The sequence below is a fragment of the Meleagris gallopavo genome, chromosome 3 (genome assembly GCF_000146605.3).
Source record: "Meleagris gallopavo isolate NT-WF06-2002-E0010 breed Aviagen turkey brand Nicholas breeding stock chromosome 3, Turkey_5.1, whole genome shotgun sequence".
In the NCBI taxonomy this organism is placed as follows: Eukaryota; Metazoa; Chordata; class Aves; order Galliformes; family Phasianidae; genus Meleagris; species Meleagris gallopavo.
The window spans coordinates 11,108,052-11,131,073 of record NC_015013.2 but is presented as its reverse complement, the minus strand read 5'-3'; the positions used below and the strand labels follow the sequence as shown (position 1 = coordinate 11,131,073).

General features: G+C 39.5%; 1 protein-coding gene across 2 annotated transcripts in view; it reads right to left on the bottom strand.

Moving 5' to 3' along the window:
* F13A1 (coagulation factor XIII A chain) overlaps nt 1-23,022 on the bottom strand; it is a 123,271-nt gene that overhangs the window by 81,176 nt on the left and 19,073 nt on the right. For both annotated transcript variants that reach the window (XM_010708396.3, XM_031552759.1), the window contains one exon: nt 11,010-11,235. The gene's annotated coding sequence lies outside the window, so the exon portion shown is untranslated. The remainder of the gene's footprint in view (nt 1-11,009; nt 11,236-23,022) is intronic.

The following is a 23,022-nucleotide window of genomic DNA, read 5'->3' as shown; positions in this document are numbered from 1 at the left end:
TTGTCCAAAATATTCTTCAAAATATTTTTCCCTTGCTGTTGTGGCAAAATCCAAACAAATCAATAAATACCTAGCTGGCTGAGCAAACATGACAAAGAGTCAGTATGACAGACCACCAAAATATGTTGTCAGACTATCCATGCTGGCAGAAACAAAGAAAATACTAAAATAATGAATGAAAACTAGGCTAATTTACCATAGATAAGCAAGGAAAATCATGCTATCACTCAAAGTGAGCACAAGGAAGGCCACTGTCCTGCACCTCACTGACATGCTGTGGAAGACAACAGTAGAAGAAAAGGCAGAGACTGACCATATGCATTAATATAATAGAATCATAGAATGACCTGGGTTGAAAAGGACCACAATGATCATCTAGTTTCAACCCCCCTGCTGTGTGCAGGATCTCCAGCCACCAGACCAGGCTGATCAGAGCCACATCCAGCCTGGCTTTGAATGCCTCCAGGGATGGGGCATCCACAGCCTCCTTGGGCAACCTGTTCCAGTGCTTCACAACTTTCTGTGTGAAAAACTTCCTCCTAATATCTAACCTAAACCTCTCCTGTCTTAGTTTAAAACCATTCTCCCTTGTCCTATCACTGTCCACCCTTGTAAACAGCTGTTCCCCATCCTGTTTATAAGCTCCCTTCATGTACTGGAAGGCCACAATGAAGTCTCTCCGGAGCCTTCTCTTCTCCAGGCTAAACAAGCCCAGTTCCCTCGATCTTTTTTTGTAGGAGAGCTGCTCCAGCCCTCTGATCACCTTAGTGGCCCTCCTTTGGACCCACTCTAAGAGCTCCATATCTGTCATAGGATCCCACCTGATGTGGAAGAGCAATAAATTTTCTACTGGACTATAGTGTGTGAGCCACTGGGAAAGATAGATAGGGAAGGGGATTTCTTGTTATTCAAGTCAACAATCTCTTCAGCTTGTCTACACAACATGCTCTTACATGGACGAAGCTAAGAACACCCTTTGGGCATTCTTAGGATGAGGAGAGCTAGGCACAAGCAGCCTAAGTCTGAGAAACAGTCCTGGTCTTCAACCCAGATGCAGCAAGACATGCAATCTGCATGAAAAGCTCTCTTAAAAACAAAGTGTGTAAGGGAGATTAAAATCAGGAAGAGAAGCAGAGTCCCCTGCCTCCCCTTCAGCAGAGACCATTTCAGAAGTATAGGCAGGAATTGTCACGGGCTATTGTCAAGAAGGTAAGAGTCAAACATTCTCCAGTTATAATATCTGCTAGAATGTAGGCTATCCACTGAAGACTACATATATGTTATTCATAATTAAAAATAAAAAATAATTTTAAAAATCTTCTCAAGATACGTATTTCTTGGTGCTTTATCCTGAGAGGTTTCCAATCTCTTCAGCCACACTTCTTGGGGTTGTAGTTAGCATCCATCCTCCTTTTTGCTTTTCTTTTTCACAGTAGGTTTTAATCTTCAGTCTCACCTTCCTATTACAGCGTAATTCAGAGGGTTATCACTGCATCAGGTAGTGGTCCCTGAGAGCCTCAGAAAATTTTTACTGGAAATTAGGTTATGGTTTCTGATTCTGTTCCTCAACAGGAATGTAAACTATTTGGAAGGGCATCCAAAACAACTGCCAACAAAGTTAGTAAGCTGCCCTCCAATTTATAAGCACATTACAAATAAATAACTGGAATAACTACACTAAGGAAAATTTTAGAGTATCACTTCTGTCTTGGGATGATTTCTACAACATGCTCCATGTCTTAACCTACTCCACATACCTTGGAAGGAGTGAGAGGGGAGTACTAAAAGGAACATCATAGAAAATGTTTTCATTTCAGAATCTTCTAGTGAGAAACAAAAGCCATGCAGGATATTTTAATGTTCACTATCTCTCCTTTTCAGCAGCCTTGCATTTCTATTCCTAGCTCTTGCTCTGGATATTTGAGGATTCTTGAGAGGCCTAGAAGGTTTCAGATTAAGTAGAAATTAAGTATTTAATGGTGGAGGACAAGTGTACAGAGTTGCACAGCTCTAAGTTTTAGTATTTCATTATTAATAAAACTATATTATACAAATATTTCTGTATCACCATGGAATAACTGATTTTATCTAGAACTAAAATGTATTCAACTCAAAAGCAAAACAACAGAACTGTTGTAATCATAGGCTGAGAAGTGAAAAAGAGTGTCACATGCAACTAGTACTTCTTACACTCTGTAAGAAGCAGAACAGAATTTTGTCACTTAGCTGGAAGGAGCAACGTTGTTATGAAGATGAGCCAGGAAATTTCCTCATTATAAATATAGGTAATTAAAAGATGGATTTTCTGTCATGCAGTTTCAAGATGTCAATATTTAGATTTTGAATTGAGAAAAGCAAGCAAACAAACAAACAATCTACACCTTTGAAACCACTTTTCAAAGTCAAAACTTACAAATATTTCATGTAAAAGTCCTGTGTAAATATTTCATTTGAATGCTTTCCAAAAAGCCTAACTGCATTGTTTGGATAAAATCATTACTTTTTATATTTTTGCACAATTGACTGGATTATAATTGATGTAAACTGAAAACGTCAATGGATTCAACATCTGATTCTGTGAAACATTTCAATTTGCCACTTAATACTGAAACAAAGCTTAAACAAAGGTAGATGTGCAAACAGGCATCAGAAAAAATGGATTTCCTGTAAGAAAACTTCTATCATTATTTCACAGGAAAGGTATGGTGAGCTTAGAAACAGCAGTTAGACACAGTTTTCACCAAAAGGCACTTGGTGCTCTTCAAACATTCCCTACTCTCATTCCATTCCATTTCTGTATCCCTTCCTGAGTTTTCTTTGAGAGGATGAGGAGGTGCAGGAAGGTTACAACTTTCCTGACAAGTCAGCATCAAACTTCAGTCCACAAAGCTTATGAGGTCTGAGATTCACTGGCCAAAAAGGCTGCACAACAAAGGCCAGACACATCGTCTTGCCCTCTTCTGGAGCTCTCATTCCAAGTCACAGCATAAATATTAAGACAAAAGTTGCAAGAGACAAATATCCATCCATTTCAAAGATCTGTATATAGAAAGGTTGTAGAAGAAATTACTACCCCCAAAGAAGCTACAGCCTATAAAGAAGTTACAATTACTAAGGAAGAGACTGCAGTTCATTGATCTGGGCTTTTCCAGAATAAAACATTAACTGTAAGACCCTTCCTTCACAATATCCACAACCATTTATTGATAAAAAGGACAACAAGGTAATGTTACAAAATGACAAAAAATAAACTAGAGAGATTTTGAACAGTATTTGCCCCAAACATGTTTTCCTAAAATATTTTGTCATAAAAAAAAAAAAAAAATACCTTCCTTTTCTCAGGCAAATGTTTGTAAATCAGAGAGGAATAAGGCTAGCAACAGTTTCTTGCAGATTTGCAGGAACCTTTTAATTATATATTAGTTGACTCATGCTACCATGTGAAGATGATCTCCATAGGGTTAGACAGAATCACAACTTCTCCTATTCTTCCAGTACCAAATCAGGAGCTCTGTTACAACGAATATGGATTATTATTTTTTTTTTCAGGAAGCAGAAAGGACTTACTTTAAGCTCTGGAAAGTTATGAGGCTTTCCATTTAGTGTCATTTATTTAAATTCTTATGTTCATCTTTTAACTCAAAAAAATTGAGCTTTAACTAAAGTCTCCTGTCCTAGATCAAAACAGTTCTGATATGTATTTCCCAAATATACGTAGAATATTGTTTGATTATGTCTACTGAGGTATGTTCCAGGAAAATTTACAGGGCTTACAAGCAGTATGACTGGCAAAGCCACAGCCCAGACAATATGTATAAACCTACACCAACCATATCAACATGCAGTTCTCAAATGAACATAAGCATGTTTTCATGTAAAAAACACCTACTTGAACACCCACTTGAGGGCCACAAGGTCATGGATGAAAAGTCCTCAGTAGATTCTTACACAGTCCTTCAATAGGACTGTAATGCACAGAAAAGACCATTCCCAAGAAGAGGATGGGAGTGTTGCCAAAAGTAAAACACTGACACAACGTCAGTAAAGGCTCTTGAATGGGAAAAGTTTCAGCTTGATACTTAGCCTATGAAGGAATCCAAGGAAGGATGGCAGAGTTTTGGACTCACACCAAAAGCTCATCATTAGCAATTTGGGAAAACCAGTGACAGCACAGGAATGGGACTGTTGAAAACTTCAATTTTCTATAGCTCTTTAACCAAATCAAATCTTTTGGCTTACATATTTACGGAACTCTCGCTTATATAAGTTCTCAAGGACATTTCTGTAGGAGGTATTTTTTTCTTTTTTTTCCCCAAATGAAAGCAGCATAAGAATCTGGTTAGCCTAATTTGCAATTAAAAGAGCCATGAAACCACAACATGAGAAACTGCTTTTGGAAATACTGAGAAGGAGCACTGATACCGTTGCCAAGGTAAGAAAGATCATTCAAATATACTTGATGAAAATCAAATGTAATTCCAGCTGTTTGTATTTCAGTGTGATAGGGTCCATTATTCCCTGAGGAGAAAAGTCCTTGTGAATTCAATCCATATGTGATTAATTTCTCAAAAATGGGCATAGGACACATACGTCTCATAAGAGATATACCTCCTTTATCACACACCGGAAATATAAATTGTATTTTATTTACAAGATGTTTAGTAAAGTAAATGTGAACCTTCAAGAGTTAGAAGTCATCTACTTGTCAGACAGATGGAGCTCACTCTAGAGTGCTAAGAAAATGTTATCATAAGAGGACAACTTCCTTACTGCTGAATTATTTAGAAGTTCTCTCTTCCTCCTCCCTGGGGTTCTTTGAGACTCATCATGACAGCTCTAGCATTTCAGGGGGCATGGAGAGCTCAGCTTCTGATTCTGAGTCTGGAATTAGTCAAGTCATTTTATTCAAAGAAAGCGCGTGTGTCACCAGCACAGGACCAATAACATCAGTAGCAAAAGAATGACTTCATATGGATCATTAGTTAAGGGATTTATTTTAGTTTCTGAGCTGCATGACTGCTTCTGGAGGAAATGTCTGGCTGGTGCTTTCTCTGAAAACACGAGTAAAACCACGGTTACCTGGCCACACTATCCAAAGTGCTGTGCCATCAAATACAATGGAAGGAAATAGAAAATAAGTCTATTTTTAAGATCAAGCTCTCCATCACTGTGCATGCCTCCCTGGGTTATGCTCAGCTGAAATTTTCAGCAGAAATTTCTATCACATTTCCAAAACCTGTAGAAGAAGCTATAGGCATGTATTTATGATATTCAGATTTAATTTCAAACGATCCAGTTTAACCTTGTGGACTTTCTGCCTGTATCTCCAGATCTGGAGTTCACACTGATTACCTTCACTGAAGCCAGATACCCAGCCTGCCAAGACTAGAAATGAGAACAGGCTTCTATGATGACACAACACAACTGAATCTTGACCTCAGGGCAACAAATTTTTCTGGTACACCTTGAGATTTGTGAAATGAGCAATTATGCCAGAATTCTCAGAAGTCAGAGGAAGTTAAAGGAAAAACAGAGGTATCTTCCAGAAAATACCTCAACCTTGTACCCTTGCTGGGATGCCATAAAATAACTCTGACACAGTTAATATCCTCTCCTGTGCAGCTGGACTGAAAGTTTTAGTTTTTTCACTATTCACTGAAGGCTTGTCTCATTAAAAATTGGAAGAAGGAGATTGCAAGTACATGTATTTTGTTTGTGATGAAAGTGGGGAAAAAGATGGACAAGATCATTTCCAACAAAGTGTGAGGGTTGTTGTTCTTTTTTTTGTTTTTGTTTTTGTTTTTTAATCTTTTAAACTCATGTCATATTTCCTCTTTTAATAATTACAGTTCACTTTGCTCATTTCTGCCACATCAGTGGAGAACTAAAACATTACCACTTTGGCACTGAAATTCTCTTTGGAATGGAATAAAGCACAGGAAACCTCCTCAGGTTTTGGGATGTCTAAAAGGTATTTCAGAATTGAATCTTGAGTCACTTGCTGATCTGCAGATCAAACTCATGATTTTTTCAATGTCTACCACAACACTCCATCATTGATGCGATGGGCTGAAGAGTCCAACTCTATTCAGCTGCTGTTTGGACAGAAAATGTTTCATATCCTTAAACAACTTGGCATCTTCTTCCATACCCAAAGATCCCTCCGGTTAGCTGCTACATGAGTATTTATCTCACTATTTCCATCATTCTCCAAATGATGGTTCCCAAGTCCCACAGCAGTAGCACTGAGCAAACCCCAACAGCTATTGTTCTGTTAAGGTTAAAGACTTTATCACTTCACTTTCACTATTTTAGGGCAGGCAGAGATAGTATCATATCATAGATCCCCCACATGTAATATGGTAGATTAACTGACCCAAGCTACTCTTTTTCTCAGCTTCTAGTCAAACTCTGGCTCTGCTCATTTCAACAGTCGTTTTGAGCTGCAGCTACCTCAAAGGACATCTTGCTGGCACCAAAGCCCTCTCCAATTTGCACCTGAAGTCTGGTTCCCCACTTCCCATCAGAATCGAAGAAGAGCCTTTGAATCACTTTCTCCTCTGGAGGGTTGCAGGTACGTGTGATTTTCCAACTGCAGAATGTTCTGAACAAAGAAATATCAAAAGACACACTGAGATAAGAAAAGACTGATTTACGGGTAGCCTACAGTAGGAAAAGCTGGAGTACTTCTTTGGCACATTATTGAAACATCTCTCTTTTACTTTAGAATGATCACACCATTTTGAACACCATGCTGCTTGTCCACATATCTAATAAATTCCTCCCTGATCTTCAGGGCTGAGATAACTGAAGATGCAAGTACAATGTCCTGTGAAGAAAAGACCAATGCAGCCTGTTGTGACAGACTGCATTTTTTGCCTAATCTCTGAAGCTTGTTACTGCCTTCACTAAAAGGCCAAAAGATGCAGTTTCATTAACAATATGATTTGCTCAGCCAGGGACCTAGCTTTTCAAGGCTGGCCTTAAACAGCACCATTTTTATGGATATTTCAGAGGCTCTCACTAACAGATCGTAACAGTAAATTCACCCAGTGACTAAGGTGTATTTACATGAGATGTTAGAAAGAGAACTCAAATTTGACCTATTACATAGACACATTTTCCTCACATGAACTTCAAGTGGCTGTTACTATCATTAAAGCCAGAAATATTCAAAAAAAGAAGTCTGAAGAAGCACTTAAATGGTCAGCATTATGATTTCAGTGTATTATCATCAGGCTAAGAATTGACCTAGGACTGCTTTCTAACCTAGATATACCACTCCAGAAAAACAGACTACACTTCGTGCAAGAAGATGAAATATTCAGATAATTCAGACATACTTACTGTTATTTACCAACTTTATGTTTTAAAATTTGTTTCCTCAGAGAAAATTTCTCTATTTTAGTCATGATCCTCTTAAAATGATTTATAACCTTCATCCACTATGATGCCAAGATCTTTAAAAGATTTGAGATGTGAGTTAGAAACCAGATGTGATTGAGTCATGGCTAATCCATAGGACAGTGCTGCATGGCATTGTTTGAAGATACATTCAGATCTTCCATGGCTTGCATTACTTACAGATGTACTGCCATGGAAGAAAAAGAATTTCAGAAGGACAGTAATTGTTATTTGTCTTTAGAGGAGAGATAATACTGGGATTGCAAAGGTGTGCTATAGATAAAGCATAGGGCATTGCTTTTATCTTGTCCCAAAAGCATTCTGATCCAACACTGCATCTTTAATCCCCTAGAACTTAAACCTAATTCTAGTTATGGTCAGTATTCTTTACACGAACTATTCATAGTAGAGATGACCAAGAAGTTATCAATAACAAGCTGTTATCCAAATATATGCAATTAGTCTTAAAACAATAATAATATTTCAGACAAAAATATCAATTCTGACAAAATTGTTATCCACACTTCCAACTCAAGACTTCTTGACTTCCAGAGCAGCAGCTATCTGCTGGTTTTCAGAGAACTCAATCAGGACATGAGAAAACAGCAGAATAGGAATTTTCCTGCAGGTCTTCCTCATGAGTATTTCAGCCCTACAAGTCTTACTTTGCTCAGTAACAACATACCTAAAATTTGATCAGTTCTAAGTACAAACAGGATTCAAAGACTGCCAATACAGTGAGATTCTTGGAAAGGATTAAATCAAAGACCTTGGAATGCCTCAGGTTTCAAGAAAGTTTCAAACTGTAGAAATTGACATCACCAACTTTTTGTTTAAACTTCATTTTAGTTGGCTCCTCTTAAGTCTTTAATTCACTGGCCAACTTCATTCTGACTTGTAAGTGACCAAGGGAGAAAAACTGATGTGTGGTCAGTCTAGTGGACGCTGGGTACCACATAAAACCTCAGAATGAATTAGACTTTTTACACAGTGTGAATTCTCTCTGTTCATCTCTATATTCTACAACTTTTTTCTCCATTATTTTCTTGTTTTAAGAACTTTATGCACTTTCACTTAGCATTTTACTTTTTTCTCTTCTGTAAAATATTTATCTCAGATAACAGTGTCAAAAGAGACATCAACATACAGGTGGAATTAAGGAGAAGTAAGCCATGAAAGTGAGCCAAAACATCAGGTGCTAAGATCATTTTTCTCCAGCAAAGAATATTACTAAGAAATTTCCCAAAATGATGGCATTCATTTGAACTGCACCCACTTCTTGAAGGTATTATTAAGAGAGGTGATGTCAGCCCTGGAGATACTGATGCCACTAAGTAGAGATCATCACATTATTACAGCGGAGTGTCCTTCATTATTGTGGCTATAAAATAATTTGCCTTCACTGTATTTCAGCATTATGCCATATTTTTTTTTTTTAAGTAGGCAGAATAACCAAAATGGGAATTAAAAAGGATTTGAGGCTTTCCATATTTGATTTAGAAGATAGCTTGTGTTTCATACAGAGAAAGCTCTCTGTTCATATATCTGGCGTTATCAACACAGTCTTCAGCAAAGGCTACAAATTCACAGTAAGACTCAAACCCAATGCTTGTTTAGAAAGAGAGTATGTCCTTTTTTAAAATTCACCCTTTATCTGTTTCTCAAAGAAATAAAGTGTTTCTGAGTGACTGCAATAGCCTCACTGCCAAAAAGTCCAGCACAGCAGATTAAAAGAAAAACTGTGCAGATGCAGCAATGTGTTGTACCACCCAGGGAGATCTTGGGTATGCATCAAATGAGCCCGACCTTCAGTGTGTGGGTGTGCTGAGATTTTAAAGAGATTTCCAGTCAAGGAGAAATAGGAGTTTCCGTTTCAAGCTATGTGCCACATTCCGAATGTGCTAAGCAAGATAAATTCCCCAGTTTTAGAGAGCCTGCCCAGGAAGAAGTTAAGGTATTTAGAAAAACTTCTCTCCACACTGCATTTACAACACAGCTATCTGGGAGACTGACTGCCACCAATGCTCGTGCCACTGTCCCTAGTATGAGCAGCACAGCAGAGAGATTACAGAGTGGAAAAAACAAGGAAATGCAGGAAACAAGCCACTGTTCCTCACAGCATAGCGGAAACAGCAGTGCTGGAAGTCATTCATTTATTGGCCTCATTAATTAATTAGCCACAGGTGTAGAACCTAACTATGAGAAGCTCAGCCTTTTGGCAGGCATGCAGAGCCTCAGCTTCCTCCACTACCTCCCAGAAAGCCCCACATTCATCTGCTGTGCAGCACTTGGCCATGGTTCCATGCATAAATGAATGTGCAGGCTGAGAAGGGAGACATATGTGTGAAAATCCCCAGACCTGGCTTGTTGCCCCATAGCAACAGGATGCTCTGTCAGCTGAGCCACCACACTGAAGCAAGGCTGGGAAAATCATTCTGCATGCAACCTCCCAGACCTCAGCCTGACCTGCAAGGAGACAAATAGCAAAGCACCAGACAGTAGTAGGGTTTTTTTGTGTGTTTGCTTTGTTGTTGTGTTTTTTTGTTTTGTTTTGTTTTGTGGTTTTTTTTGTTTGTTTGTTTTACTTTTGAAGCTGGGGGGGCTTTATAGCATTATGTCAAAATAAACAAAATCAGGGACATTACTGACCTCTGTTTTGACAGCCTTAAGGATGTTTGACATATGTTTTTCTTTTCCCTCTTGTGTCAGAACCATGTAAAAGAAGGGTAGGTGCTTACAAGATCTCACTGATGTAGCGGGATGAAACAAATGAATCCACCTATCAAAGCTACCAATTTTTTTCTTTGTAAAACCAGACCAATATCTTTCAAGGGCAGTATAAAGGCTACCTAATTCAATAAGATTAACCAAATGAGACAGATGTTTCAGAGTGACAGAGAGCTGTAGACATGTGACTTCAAAATGAAGCTAAGGTGGAAGAGACTCTAGAGCAGCTGAACACAAGTCTTATGAGGAGTGGCTGAGTGAACTGAGATTTTTTTAGTCTGGAGAAGAGGACGCTCAGGAGAGACCTTACACTCAACAACTGCCTGAAAGGAGGAAGTGGCAAGGTGGGGATCAGCCTCTTCTCCCAGGTAACGAGCAAGAGGATGAGAGGGAATGGCCTTGAGTTATACCAGAGGAGGTTCAGGTTGGATATTAGGAAGAATTTCCTTTCAGAAAGAGTGATACACTAAAGCAGACAACCCAGGGAAGTAGTGGAGTCACCACCCTTGAAGTGTTCAAGAAAAGAGTAGGTGTAGTACTTAGGGATGTGGTTTAGTGAGCAATGTTGGTGGTAGGTGGATGGTTGGACTAGATTATTTTAGAGATCTTTTCCAACCTTAATGATTGTATGATTCTTTTCCTCTAAGTGTGCATATAATCTTCTAAACCATATCTCATGGTTCTCATTCATGGTCAATCGGTGCACCTGATCCTAAATGTCAACGAGAAAATATTTGTAACCAAAAGTACTTGTTACCTTGCTAGCGATTTTCATGCTGAGAGACATCACAGGTCTGGACAAAGTCAGGCTTTTTGCAGTAACCTTTTTCAACTCTATTTTGTCACACACTGTGATTACACACCAGTCCTATTCTTACCAGTGTGAGCTTGTGGGTTTCTCCTTACATCAAAGTCAGAGGCAGCAGCTGATTTCCTGTCAGGATGATATAGCTTTCATTGGTAGAGTTCAGGTGGGAGTCAAACCAGTAACAGTGTTGAGTTCATCATTCAGTTGTTCTCCCAGTCCCCAAGGTTTTGGCATGATGCTGAGCTCCTGGAAATGCACAAATACCTGTGGGGAAGGTCCCAACCTCTGTAGCTGCTCTGGAAGAAAATACAGAATGCTTCAGTATCTGCTCCACTTCTCTGAGGGTTTTTTCCCCCCAAACTCAACTCTCTGGTGCCTCTATTTCCACACGCACTGAGGTTCCCACCCTCCCACCTAGTAAAAGGCTGGATTTTGGCTCCACACTCTGAACATGGGGCAGCACCTATCCTTCTGCTTCACCTGCATGCTGCTTGAGCTCATACCAACAGTAATCAGGCGTCTGAGATCAAACAACAGTACAATTTCACAGCTTTTGTAAGAATTTTCAGAAGAACCACACGTGGAGAAAGACGCTACGCTTAAAATAGTATATGAAAAAGATGTATTTTGCCTCCTAATAACAATAAACTAAAATCCTCTGAACAGAATCACCTTGATGAACAGTTAATTATTCCATTTTAGCAGCTGTAAAAAAACGAAAGATATTAAAAAACTTTGTCTAAGCAGTCGCTAGGGGATAATGGAATGTGGAACAAAATAATAACAAATAAAACAGAAACAACAGAACAAAAAGAATAATAATAAACAAGTAAAATTTACACTTGCTACTATGCATTCTCATTTAATACTTACATGGAAGTTTCAAATAATATGTACACAGGTCTCTCTGAAAGTAATGCCTCCTATTTATTTCCATGGAAACTACAAAAGCTACAAAGAGCACTGTGATACTGTTTGATGGAGCAAATTCTCAGCTACAAAAAACTATTTTTCAACACAGTCACCACCATCAGCTACACATTTTCACCAGCAAGAACAAAAGCCTGTATGCTGTTCTCATAAAACTTGCACCTGCAGAGGCAACCCACTGTATCACAACTGCTATGATGATGTCATTGCTAGGAAAATGTTGCCCACCCAGTCCATCTTTCATCGGCCAGAACAGATGGAAGTCAGAAGGCACCAAATCCACACCATACAGTGGGTGTGATGGGACAGTCCAGCCAAGACTGGCAACGTGCTCCATGGTCTTCACACTGGTATGGGGCCCAGTGTTACGTTGGAAGAGAAAAGTTGTTTTCTCCTCTGGCCTGATTCCAGGAGTTCAAGCCTTCAGCTTAGTTAGTATCACTATGTACTGGTCAGAGTTGATAGTATGTCGGGGTCCCAGGAAATCCAGAAGGATCACTGCTTTCCTACTTCCAAAAGACAGTGCACATCTCTTTACTCCCTGAGGGCCATTCCTTGAACCATTTTTTCAATGCAGAACTCACACGTCGCTATTCCATGGACTGCTGTTTTGACTCTGGCTTGTAGTGGCGACATAACATCTCATTACTGGTACTGATGTGATCCAGGAAAATGTCACCTTCAGTCTTGTATTTGTTCAATAGCTCCTGATAAACTTGCACACAGCGTTGTTTCTGTTCCTATGTGAGCATTCATGGGGCTACTTGGCACAAACTTTGCAATGTTCCGATGTTGCCACCATCGTTTCCAACATGTTGAACCCAATATTGAGCTCCATACACAGTTCCCTGGCTGTAATCAACTGATTTTTGAGGATAAACCAATCAAGATGCTCTTCATTTCACTGTATGACTGGTGTGCACAGCCATCTAGAATGTGGCTTGTTTTTCACAGCACTGTCTCCACTGCTGAAATATACCACTCACTGCCTTTCTGTGCTCACATCCACTGTTCAGTCTCCATAAGTATTCAGCAAGCATTGACGAATGTCAGTGGTTGCCATTTTTACAGCATGGAAGAATTCAGTTCTACCCCTTTGCTTCATATGCACTTCCATGTCAGACACCATTTTGTCGGACTATCTCTCTGCTACCATCTGTTGCATGGCAACAAAATGTGATGAAATACTGGTGGAAGGTTCAGCTTCTACTTCCATACCACCAACTTCTGCCTCTGACATCATGGGCCAACACAATAAAACAGGAGGCATTAATTTTCAAGCAGCCCTCATAATATGTGCTTAAGCACCACTTAATGGCTTGGATTCGGTTGAGTGTATTCTCATTATGCAAATATCTTAATTTGTCCCAATTAAGTAAGAGTTATTGTGATTCATTACTGCTAGGTGAAACACAATTGCTAAAAGAATATCCAGTAAAACAGACATCACAGCTGAACATGCCATTCTCCCCCTAGACAGAAGCCTGGAGGTCTGGTCAAGGGCCTCATCAGAGTGTTTGATCTGATACTATGATTATTTACAACAAGTATTGAACTGCTAATGATAACGTCACACACACTAAGCAATAGCCTCAGGTTAAGCAAAAGAAATTTCTCAAAATTTCTGACATAGCTGTGAGTAAAATGAGACAATGGAGTACATATTTTCAAGGCTGAGAGGGATTTAATCCTCATAAACACCATTAAAAACATCAGGTAAATCTCTAGAAAGACTTGGAAAATTTCAGCCTGAACATTAGATCTCATTGCTCTTACAGAGAATAAGCAACTGCCCAGAGAGGATGGCTCACCAGCACAGACCTGAGCTCCTGCCAGCCCTCAGTCCAGGAGGAACTGCTCTATACCTTCCACACCACTGTTATTTGACACAATGATATTACTCAAAATGCAAATTAAATATGGGTAATACATTATGGGATGAAGGCCCAGTATTAAACTGTCCGAGGAAGGAAACACCTCCTGCTGAGTTTCCAGCGTGTCATGTAATTTACAGTCACTGCTGTAAGTTCTCTGTAAGAAAATTAATGTTTCCTCTTCTTGGCCAGAAATATGGAAGAATCATTATTAACATCTGAAACTGTAGGCTACAGGCTGAAAAAGGGATTCTCTGCAAAGACACAAAGACATTATTTTCTGGCTAGGAGCTGAGTGTAATATATTTTTTCTTACACTTTTACTGAAATGGGCTTCCACACCATATTCAATCTCATCCTAGTGTCCTATTCACAACTCTTCATCAAAGCACATAATTTCCCTCATTCAGATTTGGAAAGGAACAAAGATGAGCAGAAATGACTAGAGAAAAAGTACTTTGTACTACTTTTTTTTTTTAATAAAATATATTTGAATCAAAAAATCTAAATTTCAAGGAAATCAATTTTTACTAGAAAAAAAGTTTTGATTGAAAAATTAGTATTTGTTGTCCATAATCTGCTTTTCTACTATATACTCCGGCTGAAACAACTACTATATGTTTTGGAAAAGCATACCTGAGCATGAGCTGAGTCCTAGCACTCTTGATTTTTTAATTCCCCTTAGCAAGGGAATACTTTCAGCTTCTCATTTGCTTCTGTGAACCTTGGGCAACTTCAGCAGTTAATACAAGGAGAGTTCTGGTTCTATTCCTTTTCTCTCAGTGTGCAGAATATTATACAGTTCAAAACAGTTGTTTAATGATTAGCATGATATTGGCAATGAATTTGAGAACGTTATTAAGAATTACAGAATCATTGGTATGCATATGCCTGAAGAGTGACTACAGAAGTTGTGGGAGCAACTGCACCAGTCAACTTCACCACAGTCTCTCACCAAGTGAAGGAGGAAATCTTTCCCTTACCTTTTCAATTTCTGTTATGCTTTGTGCCCACACGGTCATAAAACAAGAGAGCTCATCAACCAAGCACAGCACCTTGTAGCATATCCCCACTCCAAAGAAATCTGCTATCTTGGTAATTCAGCCACAAGCTACACGACCAAAATCTGAAAATCCCAACTATTCCACAGATAAAGTTGTGTTGGAGGCAGTTGCATCTTACTATGGATGCTGATACACTCATGTGATAATCTCGGAACCTACTATGAAATGTGAATTTTTAAAAGACCAAAATAAAAAGTACGCTTCAGAAGTAATACTTCATATTTTATTCTGTTGGCCCATGACATCAGACACAGATGTTGGTGTATGGCAGTAAAGAACAAACCTTTCCACCAATATTCCATTCCATGCTGTTGCCATGTGACAGATGGCAGCAGAGGGGCAGTCTGATAGAATGGTGTCTGACATGGGAATGTGGATGAAGCAAAAGTGCGTCACTGAATTCTTTCATGTGGCAAAAATGGCACCCATTGACATTCACTGGCACTTACTGAATGTTTATGGAGACCAAACTCTGGATGCGAGCACAGAGAGGCAGTAGGAGGTGTGTTTCAGCAGTGGTGATAGTGGGTCACCTCTGCTAGTACAAATTTTTTTTATGAGTGCAGCATGCAGGCTCTTGTTCATCACTGGTGAAAATGCATAGCTAATGTTTGTGACCGTGTTGAAAAAAAGTAGCTGAGAATTTACGCTATCAAATAGCGTCATTGTGCTCTTTGTAGCTATTATAGTTTCAAAGTAAAAAAGTAGGAGACAACACTTTTGGTGCAGCTTAAGAATCTTAAGAAGTGAAAGATGTAAGGCTCACAAATTTTTCAACCATACTTCTACAAAAATACAAACCAATCATACTAATTTGAAGAGAGTGACCATTCCATTCCTGGCACAGAGCTGTTTCACATCAGTATGTTAATTTTTGTGTTCTACTTGTAAGAGAGTACTGAGTAAAAAATACTGAGTAAAAAAAAAAAAAAAAAAAAAAGTTAAGAAAGAATCAGAGAACACAGACCTCAACCTAAAAACAAATTAATTTAACATGAAGATGGGTACTTCTTAGAAAAGCAGGAAGTACAGAAGTGAGCCTAGAGTCTTGCTTGACTGACACAACTTGACAAGGACTTCTGAGAAAGTAACTGATGTAAGAAGATGGTTGAGAAAAGTTCAGTGAGCAGTGAAACATGGACATGACCAGACAGTTTGTACCATGTGTTTCAACACATCTTACACAAACTGTAATGGTCAGTACAGACTTGCATGAAGATACGGGAATTTTCCACAACTGCAAGAAGCTGAGTTTAAGAATAGAAGATGTGTTCTGGGCAGCTGGAAGCTTCACTGGTAGAATTAGCCATTTCTGAGTGAAGGACAGCAGCTTTGCAAGAGAGACACAGACTATGATGCTAACAGAGAGGTGGAAAAGGACTCACACACATAGACTGCTGCAAACTCAAACTTCTTACTGACCATGGTCCACATGGGTTGGACATGAAGCACTGGAAAATTAAATAGCTCTCAGAGTATGGCCAGGGAAACTGAGGCTGTCAGCTCTTATTGATGTGGATGTACTCTCAGACACTGTTTTGCTCAAAGTGCATTAAAGAAATGGTGAGTAATGTGGTCACCTGTTCCGTAATTAAATTTATGGTTATAAATGATTCAGTACTCTGACAGTCAGCTTCTTATTCTTATGTATGTCAAAACCAATTGTAGCCTTCTTGCAAAGTTGATTAGAACACATCAAATGAATAGAAAAATGTTCAAAGAAGAATCATGTCTATAGGTCTGTATGTTCAGTCTTGGCTCATGATCAGTGGTAACTGATTAATCCTTATTGCAGCAGTTAAAATAGGAAAAAAAACTGATAATGGATGACTGTGGCTATTCATGCTCACATACTCAGAAGCCTGGACAGAGGATAAAGCTGTCCCAGAAGTATCTGTCTATAGAGAATGTGGGGCATACACTGCGAGTTCCACACCCGCAGGCAGACCTGCGAGCAGCAGCACAGGTGCTGTACACTGGCTCTGTACATCTGCATGGTTCCAGATTTCTACATAGTCTGCAGTATTGCTGGAACTACTGTAGCATATTTGTACTGCTTCAACTGCTTTTGCTCCAACCAGGCTAGAAAACCGCTTGGATTTCCCAAACAAATCCAAAGTCCTCACATTCTGGGCACTAAAAACAACACAACTGTAGAATGTGAACGGAGGGCTGCATTAGCCAAGAGGTACATTCACAGATTACTCTAAAGAGCTCACTGCCTAGCTGTGTTGTTTTTTCCCTCCTCTCTGCACAAAACATACCTACTTGTCTACCACTCAGAACGGCTGATGGCAGACAACTCACATGCTGAGCAAGGAATGAAGAAGCATTAAAGATTTTTGGCCTCAAGTTGGCAATATTCAGTGTTGCTGCTTTAAGGAGTCCTTTGTTGCTCCTGCATGACATGGAATACTCATCAAATATGTTTAAAAGGAATAAAATTGAGAAAAGTTCCATAACTAAGATTCATCATCCTTAACGTTCCAATTCAAAGTGTTCCTGCAGTATAGAAGTTCACTTTTATGTAAGCTGCACTGAATTTTACAGAGCTACAATTTTAGTTAACCCCCAGCATGGCAATTTCAGCGTGGTTTACAAAATTCAACCCAGAAAGACATCTTTTTTTTCTTCTCAGAAGTATCCTTACTCTCTTTAGAGACCATTCTGATAGCAGAAGAAAATTCCTAATTTGATATCTAGCAGTTTAACTTATTTATGTATGGAACAGGAAGGACGGGCTGAAAATGGTCAGCCAAGCAGAGCTGAGAGGTAGAGAAGCATGTCTGAAATACACTCAAGAAAAAGAAACCTCCCTGGGCAATCATATTAACCTGAACAGCCAAAGGGACATTTTGCCTAAGCCTCAGGTTATGGAATTTCATTTAGTTTTCACTCACCAGTTTCATCACCTGCTTTCAAGGTTATGTGTTTGAAGTTACTTAACTCCACGCTGGGGCACATGAATAACTGGAAGGAATGACAGAAGCACATAACCCTGCCACACTTTCTCAAAGAGCCTACGGGGTTAGGTACAATAAAAGCTGTAACAATGGAGTCTCGCTGGAATATCCGAAAGTGAATTGAGGTACTTAATGACCATCTTAATTTTTCTGTAAGTGCAGAGCAGTCGCCTTGAGTAAAACAGGCTCTTCTGAGAGCATAAGTTGAGCAACTGATATCACAGATGGTTTTATAACATGTTGGTCCATAGCCTGAAAAATACAGTTTATATTTTTAAAGCACGGATGTAACTAATGAACTTGTTTAAATATTAGGCAGCATAGCTAACATGAGGTGGAAGTCACAGAGAAGAATGTAATAGGATACAAAATATAAACTCATGATGGGAATGTACTCTGAGCCAACTCATACATTTTAGTCCAAAAATTAGTGTTGCCTAAAATCAGAATTTTCTTTTAACCCCTTATAAAGGCCCATAAAGCTATGCATTTCTTGATTAGATCTAATCTGGGAGCAGAGCTGAACTTCTACCAAATTAAGGAGCTGGCAGACTTCAGTTTCCAATCCAGGCTTTTCAAGAACAGATTATGTGTACAGTAAACATATATGTACTTTTATATATTCATGTCTCACAACTTCAGCTGTATGTTAAAGTAGGAGCATGCCTTAAAAATGCATTAAGCTTGACAGCTGGAAAGAAATTAGGTTGATCTGACATATCAGAACACAGAAGATTTTACTTCAACTTCACAGAGATCCTGAACTTCTGCCATAGAAGATCAAGACCATCATTGTCAAGAGACAGAAAAGCTGGTAGACAAAAGCAGATTGTCTTTGAAATATTGATAGATTATTAAAGTGTTAACTAAAATTGATTCACATGCAACACAGCTCATATTTCTAGGTTCTAGGCTTGCAAGAAGGGTGTTGTTTTTTTTTACATTAAACAGGTCTCAACATTACCCCTCTCTTGGGGCAGGTAAATTGACTGCACTGTTCCAGTATGAAACTACTTAAAACAACAACAACAAAAAAATATTCCCATAAGATAGAGTTTGTTTTGTTCTTGTTGTCACTTTTGAAATGAGAAGTTTGTTTTCCCACCCACTGTGAGGTATATCAGCCACATCACTTTTCATGCTTCCAGGTATATTTCCCCTAGAGGTCACAGTGTTTTGTCACTCTACAGTGGGGCAATGCACAATCATTTGCTGTAGTACAATTAAGACACATATCCAGAGTGTCAGAATGTGGCGTAGCTGTGTCAACATCACAAAATAATTATTCATTCCCTGGGGCAATTACCAAAACATCTTAACCTCAGGGGAACTAGGACAAAACAGTGGAAAATAGGTTATTTCTTTGCTCCCTTTCACTACAGAAAATCTGCCCCATCCCTTAGCTCCTTGTCACAAAGGCTACACACAAATTAGTGCTATTCATCCATCCTCTGCTGTTCAGACTGAAGTAAGAAGATCAGAAGTTTGGCAAGCCAAATTCAGATCAACTGTCAGAGGCTGAAAATGCACTCATACAGCTTTTACCTTAGGTGCACTCATTTGCAAGCAAGATTATCAACCACAGACACCAAACTCAAAACATGCTTTGAAAAAATTCTAAATAGCAATGTTACATCACTGCAGCTATTCCTGGGCTGGGAGATGTAAAAAGAGCTAGAAATATCACCATCAACCTATTCATTTAAAATGCCCTTTTCCTACCTCACCAATGCTGTTCCACTTGGGATTAGCACAAACAGTGAGGCTGACAGGATTAGGACACTCACTTGGAACATGACTACCCTGTTAGAGAAAACACCAAGAGATTCATTCCCTTTACTTTACACAGTTTCTTGGCATGTATCTTGGATACAAGTCTGCTGTTTTTCACACCAGTGCAGAGGAGGAATAAGCCCACTGAAATGCAGGTGTCCCATTTTCAGTTCTCTGGCCAATATAAGACTGCCAACATATAGGCTTTATTGCACTACTGTGGCCTCACACCTCAATCTAGTTAACAGTGCCAGGAGAAACAGAGCTGAAGTTGGGAACAGTCAAAGCCCAAAGAGATATTTCTTGAGCTCACACAGCCAGCAGTTGTGCATGTGGTTTGGGAGCAATATAAGAGATGGGGTCAAAGTTCTCTGGGCTGCTGGCTTGCTTTTCACTGGGAGGCTAGGTTGATCTTCACCATTCAGAAAGGGTGAGGAAGGCATATCAATCACCACGGAAATAAGCCCAACTGGTACTTCTTTAAAGATGCAGTTTTCCTCTAATTTATCTGTTTGTGACTAGTAATACAGACATTTTCCTTAGAAAACATCTGGTGGTGAGCAGACACATTACTGCAGTCATCTGCATGAGCTGATTTTAAGAAGTACGTGGGTCCCTTCCAGTCTCGCTGTGATTTCAGATTTGCTATTTAACAGGTCTTCACGACATCTTTTCTCTGCATGTCTGTAACACATGCACTCTGGATCCACATCTCTGTTTTCTTTCAGTTACCATCACACAGCACCCCCTCCACTCCTCCAAAAATATAAAGAAATAAATGACAAAGCCAACCCCGCATACTTTAAATGGCAACATCATGCAAGGTTTCAACCCAAGGTTATTTTTTTCTACCAGTTGTTTCTTTGAGAACAGATGGCATTTGCAATAGTTCAGGGTATATCCTATTTTTAAGTGTCACATGTCTTACTCTTCTGCAGTGGACTTAGCAATCAGAGGAAAATGCCGTGAGATTTGGGCTTTTTACATGATGAACAAACCACATTGTTTCATGTCCCTTAGGACATTATCTCCCATTGCAAGTGACCAACAGCCACCCTGCTTGGGGTCCACCCTTCTCATGCAATGTTTCCTGCCAGCAGGAGATAAGGAACAAGCTGCTTCCGGCAGTGCTGACTCAGCAGAGCACTGAAACATCGACATAACACAACTGGCAATGAGACAGTTCAAATTAAAATTGTGCACAACTGCTTGATCTTTTGCACATGACAGTGCAGGGAACAGTTCCATGTTCCAGCACAAAATGGAATATGAGGACACTGCGTATGATGCTTGGTTTCCCCTTTGGAGTTTTCTCCCTATGCTTCATATTCAGAAAAGGTAGTGGCTCCCCAGAACAGGATAAGCAATGAAGGATGGCATGCTATTTAAGTTTGTTGGGTTTCGTACTGCAAATTCATAGGATAAAGTCAGCCTTACTTTGTAAGTAACTGCAAGCTCAGTCTGCCTCTATTTTTATCCATCTGCACAGGAGTCCACTCTTATAATGGAAAGCCAGCTAGCAAACCTGAGCATGAGCTTTTAAATCCTGCCAGAGACATCAGGCCAGGTTTTCAACAGGCTAATGTAGCTAAACAGCTGCTGGGCCAAAGCTGGCTTCTCTTCAGAGAAACAGAGTTCTTACAGATTTGCAAAAGCCTACATAGAAGTAGTACCTGAAATTAGTATTTGGAAAGAGTCACACAAATAGGGAAAAAAATTCTGTTATGAATGCTTAAAAAGGGTAGATGGACACCAATGAAACACAAAATCTGACATCACCAATCCACTGCCAAAGGCCTCTGCCTTGCCTCTCCCACCAGCATCAGGAACATCTTAACTTTGATTCATGTTCCGATTCATTTCCATTTTGTTCCTTTGTAAAGCTCAGAGCTGATGTGGCAGCAGTGCAGAACTACAGTTTTCTAAGGCAGCTCTGGCTCACTCCCCCACTGCCACCCCCTCAGGGCTCAGCTACCCTGCGAGGAACTGTATTGAAATGGGTTGTGTCAGCTGCTTGAGGAAGCAATATTCAAACTGGGAAAGAGCCACTTCAAATAGATTTTGAATTTCAGGAGAAATGCAGACAGAATCAATTTGGGATGAGACTTCACATTTGAATCCAAGCAGTAGGAATTCAAAAATGAGAGAGGAGAACTTTTCACATGTGTACTTCACGCCACATCAGAAGGGATGCAGGGGAAGTCTTTGGCTTTTTACCAGTAGTTCCAGCAGGGGAGGTACTCATCTGGGACACTGAAGACCAGTTTCTCCTCTTTCTAATGAAACAGGAGCAAGACTTGATCCTCTTAAGAGAATTTCATACCTACTAAAATGCTCTGAAGGAACTTTATGAACATCTCCTGGCTGTTCATCTTCTCTTAATACATTTCAAGCAAGTATCTCTGTTCCCAACTAAGAACCCTAGTTGATACGATATTGAGTTCTGCCTAGACATTTCAGCCCCATGCATATCTATTACTTGCCAAAAGACAAAACCAATCTTCAACTTTGTTTTCACCTTATTTCCCATAACAGTGTGAGATTCTAGATGCCGATAACATTTGGAAAAAAAAGAATGGAAACATTTCAGAGAAATTTACTGTTTGCCTATTTCTGCACAGCTTCTTCAAATCAGCACTTCTCATAACAGAGAATTCTCAGAAGAAAATGAAATAAGATGCATTCCTAGAAATCTACAGCTGCTTCACCATAAATATCATGAGGAAAAATAATAAAACCACTTGGGTACCCTTCCAACCAAGATACACAGTCCATTCCCTTAATGCCAAGGTTTAACGTTTCTGCTATTAGGCTGAGACCCCAGGGCATGCCACAATAAGCTTGAGTGAGCATATAGGAGAACTGCTAGCAGGATAAATGGCCTTCTGGTTGTGCATACACTTTTCTTGCTATTTTTCTACAGACTTAGCCAGTCTTGCCAGATACTGATCTTCATACCAGTACTAGTTTGTAGCACGTTGCTTTGAACTTGTGAGGCTACTTGTCAAGGAAGATGCTACTCAGTTTAGAATTAAAGTCAGTCTTAAGAAATCACATAACCACAGGGAGCAAACAACCAAAACAAAAACTCATTTTCAGGCAGAACCTAGTTCTCTCCCTGTAAGACAGACCAGGTCCCTGATGAAAGTCTGTATTCAGTGCTGGGTTCAGAGGATGTATATTAAGTAACGTAAAGGGGCAGAGGGAGCAAAAAGGAAATGAAAAGGCACCATTCATCTTGACTAAGATGAGAAGTCCAAAGTGGGAAAACGCAATGTTGACAAATGTCTTAATGTGAACTCACATTCACAACAGAGCAGAGTAAAAGGATAGGAGAACAAATCAGGAGTTTGAACAGCCAAATTTAGATTAGACACTTCTAAACATTTAGCTTTTAGTGCATAGACGTACAAATGGTTACCTGTGCTGACTATTGACCCAGCTACCTCCTGCTGTCACACCAGAAAAAAAGTATAAGT